The 12,028-nt window shown below is 41.9% G+C and overlaps 1 protein-coding gene across 1 annotated transcript in view; it reads right to left on the reverse strand.

Moving 5' to 3' along the window:
* PLCB4 (phospholipase C beta 4) overlaps positions 1–10,315 on the reverse strand; it is a 362,644-nt gene extending 352,329 nt beyond the window's left edge. Inside the window, exon 1 of the mRNA XM_045011149.1 lies at positions 10,284–10,315. The gene's annotated coding sequence lies outside the window, so the exon portion shown is untranslated. The remainder of the gene's footprint in view (positions 1–10,283) is intronic.
* Positions 10,316–12,028: the final 1,713 nt, after the last annotated feature.

Genomic DNA, 12,028 nt, shown 5'->3' on the forward strand with positions numbered 1-12,028 from the left:
AAAGCATTTTACCCTCCCCCCAAAAAAACCAAAAAACAAAAAAACTCCACACCCTATACTGCAAATGTTTTTTGTTAGGCATTGGTTTCATTTTAAAATGTGTTCCTATTTAATATGGGGAGGAGTGGATAGCTCAGTGGTTTGAGCATTAGCCTACTAAACCCAAGGTTGTGAGTTCAATCCTTAAGGAGGCCATTTAGGGATCTGGGGCAAAAATCTGTCTGGGGATTTGTCCTGCTTTAAGCAGGGGGTTGGACTAGATGACCTCCTGAGGTCCCTTCTAACCCTGATAGTCTATGATTCTACATATTTACCAGTGATGCAGTCAATAATATAATTTAAAATATAATATCATTCCCAAGAAGAGAGAGTTATCAATGTCTGCCTGCTTCCTCTTTTTGTCAACATAAGAAAGAAACAGAAAACATCATTCCCATTTGTACCCTGGGTCAATAATTGTAGACAGAAGTTTGGCATCATCTTCCTACTGATAGATGGGAAAGCCTAATTTTCTCCTAGAAGTGAAATAGAGTTAGTTTTTGGCACTGATGATATTCTCTTTGCGTATATATTAACTACTGATATTACACACCAAAAGTCCTATGTTAAACCATCATTAAAGTTGCAAAGTCAAGCTTGCAAAATTTAGGAAGCAGTGCAACCTTAATTCATCTCTCTTGTGCATATGCATTCTGAGAGAGTCTTATTATGTATTGGGCAAAACTAACTATAAGCAGCACTAACAGTTTCACTTATAATGGCCCCAATTCTGCCACATTCACTCAGGTTGCCTTCTAAATCAGGGTTATCTTCATTCAGCAAAGGGCTTACATCCCACTGACTTCACAATGCCTTCAATGGGACCTCAGTGCATGGTTTAAAGTTAAGCATTATATAATAACTTTCCTGAAGAGGGATGGACTTAAACATGTACTTGTGTAAGGTATTACATGCTGAGTTCAGTTCAGCAAAACATTTACCTTACACTGCAACTCATCTCAGTGGTTTCCATGGGCCTACTCTTGGACTAAGGTGCTAGTCAGCATGAGTAAAGGTGGCAGAATCTGTTTTTTGGTGTATTAAGTATTTGCGCAAATTTTGATTGAAATATATGACTTGTAAATGGTGTACCAGGCATCCATTCTACTCTCACTACTTCCCTTGTTTTATTTGGAGGGCCAGACCCTCAGTTTGTGTAAGCTGTCATAGCTCAGTTGAAGTCAATGCTATGACAATTTGCACACCCAGAGGATCAGATATATGAAGTGATTACTTTCACATTGTTGCTTATTTCATTTTGTATTTTGTCTGGAGAAATTATATTTGCATTAAAACGACTTTGAAGTAAAGGAGGAGAGATCGTCTACAGAAAGAAAAAAATTCTAAACATTTTAAAAATTCTATTCCACTTTCTCTTGGGGAATATTCTTGTGAAACCGCTGCTGTTCCTCCCCGTCCCCCCCGCCCCGATCCGCAGCAATATTTTACTTCTGCACAGTACATCGCATGCGCTGTCCCGCTTCACAGCGTTCTATTCGATTCAGTAACAGATTTAAATTTAGCCATTTTCTGAGTGCAAATAGTACCATTATTCATGTGACCTTGTACTAACTCCCAAGCTATTGCCCGGTTCTCTTGATAATTTTACATGCACGAGGTAGATGATCTCGGAGGTCAATGTGAAACAAAAGTATTACGCAACTCTACGGGATGAATCTCCCAGGAATAGGATCTCAGAAAGACAGAAAAAAATTAAGTCCTAATATGGCTACAATTTAGAAAATGTTGATCTGCTGGGTATTAGCGTACTTTGTATGTACATAGTATGCTCCCTACTAGCTAGCTGCTTAGTGCTGAGCCAGCCTCTCTAGTGAGCAGCCAGCTTGGCCTCTGGTCACAACAAGGGGAGGCTATAGCGCATGTGAGACAGCAGGGTCTAATGAACTAAGCTAGGGACTAATCTGAGCTCTGGCACTGACTCCATCAGGGGCCTTGGCAGACGTAGGTGCCTAACATTAGGTGCTGAAATCCAGAGGGGCTAAGCAATGGAAGCTGCAGGCCACCTTTCTTTCGCTACCTAATTTTGGATTAAAGTCCCTTACTTAATAGGCCCAACTTTGAAGATTTTGACCTTAACCTCTCTGTGCTTCAGGACCTATCCCTCTAAAATAGAGATAATATTATAACATACTTATCAGAGGGGTTGGAACAAGTAGTTAATGTTTGTAAAGTGCTATAGACTTCTTAAAACTCACCAGAATATACACAAATTCCTCCAGTGATAAGAAGAGGTTCTTTAAATATATTAGGAGCAAGAGAAAGACGAAGGAAAGTGTGTGTCCTCTACTTAGTGGGAAAGGAGAGAGAATAACAGATGACATCAAGAAGGCTCAGGTGTTTAATGCCGATTTTGCTTTAGTCACACACTTTAAGAAGCACATTGTGAGGGAATATGTTTTGTTTAAAAACCTTTCCGCAGATATAACAGGTTTAAAAATCAAACTAACCCAAAACACTGACCTGCTCTCCTATTTCCACTCTGTCTTCACTTGTAAGTATGGGACCGTACAAATCCTGCCTGTTGCTCTGCTAGGGAGCCCTTCCTCTTCTCCCCTACCCCACCACCCCGATGTCTCAGAACCCTGCTGCACATGAAGGCTGCTCAGAGGATTCCGCATTCAGATCCTACATCCCCTGAGACAGTCCACATAGATGGGGTAACCACCTCAGTTGAGCAGCTCTGTAACCAGGAAAATGGAATCCTTGCCTATTTCCTTCTCTGGTATCTAATGTCTGGCCTGGCTACTTGGGTCTGCCATGGGGCTCTGAATTTTGCCTGATGTGGAGTGAGACAATTCTGTCTTCTGTCATATCAAACACCCTGCTCTCACATGCACGTTAATCTGTTTGCTAAAACGAACATGGTAGCAAAAGGAAGAGATTGTGACTATTTTTCAGGGCAATCCAACAAGGATGAATTTAAGAGTGTTGTTGTTTCATAACTGGGTTTACCAAAACAAGCAGCAAAATCAAAGAGATTTTCGAGCTGCAGCTATGAGGTATTTTTTCGACAGAGTCTGTTTGTCTATTGAAGGGCACAAGGCCGGTGCCGGTAGATCTTGTCAATGCAAATATAATAGTTACTATGAAGGATCTGGAATCTCTTGATGTCACTGAGGGTACATCTACACTGCAGCTGGAAGTGTGCTTTGCATCTTTGGCAGCCAGACATGCGCTAACTCTGCTTGAGCTAGTGCACTAAAAATAGCAGCAGTTCACGTGAGTTTGTACTTGGGCTGCTAGCTTGAATTGCTACCAGAGCTAGTATGCATGTGGCAACCTAAGATGGGACATATGCTCCCCACCATGGTGTAGACATAGCCTATACAGAGAGGTAGGCTGGTCTTCTGGTTAAGGCATTGTACTTAGCCTTACAAGATCTGAGTTCAGCTCTGCCACAGATTTCATGTGTGATCTTGGGCAAGTCATTTAATCTCATGGTGCCTCAGTTCCCCATCTGTAATATGGGGATAATACTTCCTTTCTGTCTATTTAGATGGTAAACTTTTGGGGGCATGGACTGTTTCCCATTATGCATGTATACTGCTCCAAGCACAATGGGATGTTTGCCTCAGTGGGATGCAACTGTAATACGAGTGAACAACAATAATGGAGCTGAACAGTTATGGTTTGTTTCAGAGAAATTAATCGGTGGTGAGAATTTAAGATTATTCTATTTATGTGACTATGCAAATCTAAAATCACTTGGCTTTGAGAGCTTTAGCCTCTTCTTTGCTAAAAGGTTTGCATAATTTACATGTAAGTGAATTAGACTATTTCCTATGCTGTTTGAGAATAGGAGAGAAACAGTGAAAACGTAGCCCAAGGATGATCCTCTCATTTGTGCTCAGAGGTTAGAAAGCTTCCATAAGTTGGGATTCAGCAAGGATTCTAATCACAAAGGGTATGTCCTCACTGCAGAAGTGGCCCAAGCTCTTACCCGGTGGTGCCCCTTAGCCCCCTCCTGTCCACACACAAAAGCCTCTCACACATGAGAGCTTTAAACCTGAGCTAGCTGGCAGAGCTGGGCAGTGTTCGATGTATCGAGGATCGATTTATCGCGTCTCATCTGGACGCGATAAATCGATCCGCTAATCGACGCCCGTACTCCACCTCGGCAGGAGGAGTAAGCGGAGTCGATGGGGGAGCCGCGGCAGTCGACTCGCCACCGTGTGCACGGCCAGGTAGGTCGAACTAAGATACTTTGACTTCAGCTACGTCAATAGCATAGCTGAAGTTGTGTATCTTAGTTCGAACCCCCCCGCTAGTGTAGCCCAGGCCTTACAATTCAGTGGGAAAGAATCAGAGTGGCTCAGCTTACTGCATCACAAAGAACTCCATATTAGTCCCAGCAAAGACCAGCGAGGGAATGCAGCACTAGCAGGGACACACAAACTTGGGTACGGTTTTGCAGTGTGACTGCTCACACCTGGGCTAGGCTAACCCTGTTGGGGATCACCTAGGCTAATTCTGCAGTGAAGACATCCCGTTATAGTCTCAGCCTGTTCGGGTGGGTGAGGAGGCCATTAAGGAACAGAGAGAGAGCTGGAATGACACAATGTGTGCAGTGTTTTGATTTGGCTTCAGAAGGAATTAAGAGCTCACCCTTTCCTCCATTCTACACTGGCCAAGATTTTAAGGCAGCTTGGACAATTAAATGCCCGGCTCCCATTGAAGTTTGGATCTTTGCTTTCAGTGAATAACAAAGGAAGTCTGCAGCCTATCAAAAGTTTGGTATTAAACATAACTAGAAATAGGTTACACAAAAATTAGTCATTATGTACACATCCTCTGCGTGTAGAAGAATAGATCCCATTATGTTAACTGTGCCTTTGCATTTCTGATTGTAGCAAATGTAATTCTCCTCTGGGGACATAAGGAATTGGACTCATGCCTAAATAAAGCCTTCTCTGCAATGATATTAAAGAGGCTGGTTTTACCTGAAAAGCTGTTTTTTCAATTGATTAGATTACCAGCTCAGAATTATTGGAGTTTAAAGTAATCTGTTGGCGACAAAGCCTACACTAAAAACACATAGTAGAATGCTTGTGTCTGCAATTTGAAAAGCTGACATTCAGGGCCCAAGTCAGCAGAAAAAAGTACTGTCCCTAGCCCCAAACTACTTCCGCAAACCCAGTACCTGTATATGTCTGCTAAAATTATCAGCAGTGAAATCATTACATGTGGAATGTCATTAGGTTTCAGAGTCCACATCCTACATTTGTTAGTCTTTAAAGGTGCCACGGACTCCTCATTGTTTTTGTGGATACAGATTAACACAGCTACTTCTCTGATACATGAATGGGGTAGATCATCTCTCCTTTAAAACCAAATTTTGATCTTAAGAGACATTGCAAACAATCCTTGTAAAGGGCATGACTGATGGCCCACACTCCTGTTTATTTCAAAGAGTTGGTTAAAAAAGTGCAAGCATATCGAATTAAGCTATTGTTAGAGCTCTACAACATCTCACTTGAAACTCAAATCATATTGGTCTGTTAGACATTGTGGCTAAAGTTTTCGACTGATCTGGAGACATTTTAGTTTTATTTGTTTATTCATTTTTTAGATATCTGAAAAACCAAAGTTTTCTCCAGACGCATTTCCAGATGAGTTGTTCATTTGTGTTCAAGTCAAATGGATGGAGACATGTTATATTCTGGTTGGCTGAATGGCTGATCTTATGGCACATGCTCAGGAGAATAAAATAAGCCATGGAATAACTTGAGTTAAAGAGTTAAACCTAGCAAGACACATAAAATGTAATAAGAAGAGGTTCTTTAAATATATTAGGAGCAAGAGAAAGATGAAGGAAAGTGTGTGTCCTCTACTTAGTGGGAAAGGAGAGATAATAACAGATGACATCAAGAAGGCTCAGGTGTTTAATGCCAATTTTGCTTTAGTCATCACAAAAAAGGTTAGTGGTGACCAAATACTCACCACTATTAACATTAACAGCAAGGGAGAAGGAATACAAGCCAAAATAGGGAAAGAACAGGTTAAAAATATTTAAATAAGTTTGATGTATTCAAGTTGGCAGGGCCTGATGAAATTTATCCTTAAGTACTTAAGGAACTAGCTGAAGCAATCTCGGGACCATGAGCAATTATCATTGAGAACTCATGGAGGATGGGTGAGGTCCCAGAGGACTGGAAAAGGGCAAACATAGAACTTATCTTTTAAAAGGGAAACAAAGAGGTCCCTGGGAATTATAGACCAGTCAGATTAACTTTGATACCTAAAAATATATGGGAATAAATTAAACAATTTGTAATCACTTCTAGATAATAGGGTTATAAGAAATAGGAGCATGGATTTGTCGAGAACAAATCATGCCAAACCAACCCATTTTCTCTCTTTGATAGGGTTACTGACCTAATGGATAGGATGGAAGCAGTAGAGGTGACATATCTTGTTTTTAGAAAGGGTTTGACAGTCCCATACAACATTCTCGTAAGCAAATTAGAGAAATATAGACTAGATGAACTTACTATAATGTGGGTGCACAACTGGCTGAAAAAAAACAAAACACATACTTAAGGAGTAATTATCAGTAGTTCACTGTCAAATTAGGAGGATGCAGCTAATGGGGTTTCTTGGGGGTCAGTCCTAGGACTGGTACTATTCAATATTTTCATTCATTACTTGAATAATTGAGAGTATTCTTATGAAATTTTCAGATGACACCAAACAGGGAGGGATTGCAAGCACTTTGGAAGACAGGATTAGAATTCAAAATGACCTTGACAAATTGGAGAATTGGTCGGAATTCAATCAAATGAAGTTCAGTACAGACAAGTGCAAAGTACTTCACTTAGGAAGGAAAAATCAAAAGCACAACTACAAAATGGAGAATAACTAGCTAGATATCTGTAAAAAACCAAAAGTGTACTGCTGAAGAGGTTCTGAGGGTTATAATGGATCACCAATTGAATACAAATCAACAATGTGTTGCAGATGGATAAAGGCTAATATTCTGCGGTATATTAAGAGCAGTTTTGTAAGACAGACACAGGAGATAATTGTCCCACTTTACTCAGCATGGGTGATGCCTCAGCTGGAGTACTGTATCCAGTTCTGGGCATTGCACTATAGGAAAGATGTGGACAGATTGGAGAGAGTCCAGAGGAGAACAACAAAACTGATAAAGGTAATAATTGGAGATATACCAATCTCCTAGAACTGGAAGGGACCTTGAAAGGTCATTGAGTCCAGCCCCCTGCCTTCACTAGCAGGACCAATTTTTGCCCCAGATCCCTAAGTGGCCTCCTCAAGGATTTAACTCACAACCCTGGGTTTAGCAGGCCAATGCTCAAACCACTGAGCTATCCCTACCCCCCTTAATAAAAGATTTAGAAAACCTGACTGATGAGGAAAGGTGAAAAAAAAATGGGCATTTTTAGTTTTGAGAAAAGAAGACTGAGGGAGACACTGATAACAGTCTTCAAATATGTTAAAGGTTGATATAAAGAGGATGGTGATCAATTGTTCTCCATGTCCACTGAATGTAAGGCAAGAAGTAATTAACTTAATCTGCAGCAAGGGAGATTTAGGTTAGATATTAGGAAAATCTTTCCTACTCTAAGGGCAGTTAAGCTCTGGAATTGGCTTCCAAGGGAGGTTGTGGAATGCCCACCATTGGAGGTTTTTAAGACCAGGCTGGCTTAACACCTGTCCGGGATAGCCTAGGTTTACTGGTTCTGCCTCAGCCAGACCTGATGACTTCTCAAGGTCCCATCCAGCCCTCTATTTCTATGATTCTAGGTAACTTAGGAGCTTAAGTCCCATTTTCACAAGTAGCTCTGGTACTTAGGCTCCTAAATCCTATTGACTTTCACTGGGATTTAAGCTCCTAAGTCACTTTAGAAAATGGGAATTAGGAGCTTTTGAATGGTTTCTAAGGGAGCCTGTATTTAGTGTGGTGTTTGATTAAACAAATATCAGGAAAAATGCCATATTGATTAATGTTCATGAGTGCTGAAAACACATCGCTGCTAAAGAAATCAAGGCCATCCGCTGGTTACCCTGATTACCTGTGAAAATCGAGCCAGAAACCTTTCTAGTATCTCAAAGCATTAAATTTTTTATAACTAAACAGGTGGTGTTGTGCAATGCTGACAAACGCAGCAGGCTGGTGTTGCTGAACTATAATTGTTTTGCTACAGGTAACTGTGAGACGGACTAGGCAACTGGGTAAATAAAGCCTGTGTCTCAGCAGGAAAATAAAACATTAAAGCAAAAGTGAAAGAGAAACAAAAGAAATGTAGCAATGCACCTTAGAAGACAATGAGGATACACTTTCACCTTGTCTCACTGTTTCTATGCTGAAAGCACAGGCTGTGGATACCTCTGGATATCTGCAACCTTCACCTATGTGAAGTTCTTTGCTTCAGAAGCATTTTTATACTAAATTTGGGTAGCTCTTTAACTCTGGCTTCCTTAAAGAAACAGTACCATGATCATAGCAGCACACTGAACATAAATCCTCTCCAGAGGCCTTCTGTAGGAACTTCAGGCTAAAGTTTGAAGGGCATCACCTTGCCTTTTTACTACAGAAGGCTACAGACAAGGTACCTCATTCATCTATCCCCTACTTTTTCAGTCAGTTCACAAGGGTCCTCTTATATCCCCAAAGTCCCTCTTTTCAAGGATCCCTCAAGAAATAGTAACCCTCCCTTGCATTGCCTTCTTGTTTTATAGAGCAATCCCACCATGATCTCAAGAGCCATCCTTTACCATGTTATAGACTAGCAAGAAGAAACAACAAGGGGGATTAAAAAGAGGTGGCTGGCAAGCCAGAAAACATACATGCAGTCTCGATTCACATCCAGCACATTCTCATTAAGTCTTGTGATCAAACACAATTGGGAAACTGGAGCAATCGCATGATTTTCTGAACCAGCTCCTCCCTTTGTAATCCTGCCCCACCATCAGGGAAGGCAGAAGAGAAGAACAAGAGAACTCTAGCCCACTCAGCCATAGGAGTGATGCCATTATGATGCACAGAAAAGAAAATGGCTTCCACTCCCACTGACCCTGCTTGAGCTACTCCACAGAAGAGAAAATGGCTTCCACACCTGCAATAAGACACAGTCCTTAGCCCACAAGGTAATTATTAAGGGCGAATTCTATCACCCTTATTTACACTGAGTAATTTCTATTTCCACAGTGCCCATTTGCAGAATCTTGTCTACAGAACCACAAGTAATCCCTACACACTACCCACACCATAGGGCCTGGATTTCCATTGGTGTCAATGGGACCACCCACATGCACAGGGCTTTTGGCGCAGGGAAGGACTGCAGATTTGGCCATATAACTTTCGTGGAGAGCTCCACTGCTGCATTATGGCAGGCCAGTCCCGTGCCCATTGACGTCAATGGGAGCAGGATTGGCCCCCAAAAGAAAGGATTGTACAGAAAAGGAAAAAGAAAACAGAATATCTCTGGGTAGAGGTTGCGTATTCTTGCATTTGCCTGTAAAGTATTCTGAACATCTATGGGAATATGAAAATAACAAACAGTAATAAAATTCAGGATGTCATCCTGAGTGTGTATATATTAAATGGTATTGTTCTCTTGTCCAATTGCTGATTACCTGGCGTTACCCCTCCTCTGCCCAGCCCACCTTTTTACAATTCTCCTTCACTGCCATATACATAATTTTCACTATGGTTTCCTGAAGGAGCCTTGTCCCAGCATCAAATAGCAACTTGGGAAAGGGCTTGATAGTCTAATTCTGAAATAAATCAGGAACAGAACCACAAAAGGTGGAGAAGCAAACAACTTCCTGCATCTCCAAGAATTTTACTGCAATGACATGTCTGCTTCTTCGCCCATGATTCCTATGAGATACTGCAGTTATAAACACCACAGAGATGCCAACAAATGAATCAATAAATAATGCATCATGACTACAATTGTTCAGAGGGAATATGGGATTACAATATCCATGTTACAGACCAGAACAGCTAAGAACAACTCTCCCCCCTCAATTCACAAGCAACTTTTATAACCTAGCTAACAAAACAAATTGAGTTGTACAGTTGGATAATACAGCAGACAATACTGCATGTTTCATAGTGCAGGAGATGGCAAATGTGGCATATTTAATACTTTGCATTGAAAACATATTGCTGAGCTAATCCACAAAAACTAACCTTCTGTAAATGATGGCACATGAAATAAAATCACAGCCTGGCTTGATGCTTGCTTAACACTAACCTGTTGAGGATATCCTGCTTGGAGACATTTAAATCCAATTCTTAATTCTATTGGACATTTCTGATTGAGATTAAAGATTACTGGGCACAGTGTTAATTCTGTATTCCATACTGCAGAGGGCCCGAAGCACATGGCTCAGTCTGGAAGGAAAAGAAACTACTGTGGAAGGTATCTTGGCGTTCTGTACTGCATTTGCAAATCAATGCTAATACAACGATGGTTAGAAAATTGCTTCTTTGCTTTCCACTGGGTGGTTGTGATGTTACCTTTATTTCGAAACACCTTTGGCATTGAACAATATCAAAGTGTCATGGCCACTCAGGAGTATGAGTAATAGACCATTTTAAGACAAATACTTTGCTAACGCCTGAATGCACAAAAGGAGTTAGCCGCCCATTTTTGGCTACAATAAAGCACAAAACTCCTGCTGAAACCCCATAGGCACCTAAAATCACTTGGCACCTAAGTTTTTGCAGTAAAAGTTCCCTAGGTGCCTATGTTTCTGTCGCTGAGCAGGCACACTGCAGTCTTCCTCTAGGCACCCAGATGTCTAATTCCCTCCTAAGCCCCAGAGTGATTCACAAACTGGGGGAAAATAGACATTCCGCTGCCTAACTCAGAGGCCTGATCCGATAGGCATGCTCCGAGACTGCTTACTGGATTGGGCCCATCAGGCGGGTACACAAAAGATAGCCGGGGAGGACTTCTCTCATATCTTTCAGCACGGTGGCTCGGGTACTCATCTGGGATGTGGAAGACCCCTGGTTCAAGTTCTCCTTTCACCTGAGGAAGAAGAAATGCTGTAACCATTGGGCCATGTGGTATTCTGATGTGGGGTTCCCTCTGTTTCTCCCATTGAAGCTGTTGCACTCTAGATAAGTAATTAACGAGCCATGGAGGCTAGGGGACTCAATCTCCCACTTCCTGGGGGCATGCTCCAACCAACAGGCTATAGAGTCACTCTCAAGCTCCTGCCCTCCCTCTCTCCAAATGACTCTAACAGAGAAAGCATGAGAATGACACTAGCCAGGTGGTTAGAGCGCTCACATGAGAGGGGGAAGACTCTGTTCCTTCCCACCTCAGGGAAAGGAGAGACTCGAACGAGGGGTTTTCCACTTCCAACATGTGTAGTACCCTAACCACCAAGCTAACAGTCATCCATCTCCTCTTCCTTCTCCAACCCCAGGCTTCTTATTGAAACAGCATAAGGCACCTAAGTCCAAAGAATCATAGAATATCAGGGTTGGAAGGGACCTCAGGGGGTCATCTAGTCCAACCCTCTGCTCAAAGCAGGACCAATCCCCAACTAAATCATCCCAGCCAGGGCTTTGTCAAGCCTGACCTTAAAAACCTCTAAGGAAGGAGAATCCACCACCTCCCTAGGTAACCCATTCCAGTGCTTCACCACTCTCCTAGTGAAAAAGTTTTTCCTAATATCCAGCCTAAACCTCCCCCACTGCAACTCGAGACCATTACTCCTTGTTCTGTCATCTTCTACCACTGAGAACAGTCTAGATCCATCCTCTTTGGAACCCCCTTTGAGGTAGTTTAAAGCAGCTATCAAATCCCCCCCTCATTCTTCTCTTCTGCAAACTAAACAATCCCAGTTCCTTGAGCCTCTCCTCATAAGTCATGTGCTCCAGCCCCCTAATCATTTTGGTTGCCCTCTGCTGGACTCTTTCCAATTTTTCCACATCCTTCTTGTAGTGTGGGGCCCAAAACTGGACACAGTACTCCACATGAGG

This window comes from Mauremys mutica, chromosome 3 (genome assembly GCF_020497125.1).
Source record: "Mauremys mutica isolate MM-2020 ecotype Southern chromosome 3, ASM2049712v1, whole genome shotgun sequence".
NCBI lineage: Eukaryota > Metazoa > Chordata > Testudines > Geoemydidae > Mauremys > Mauremys mutica.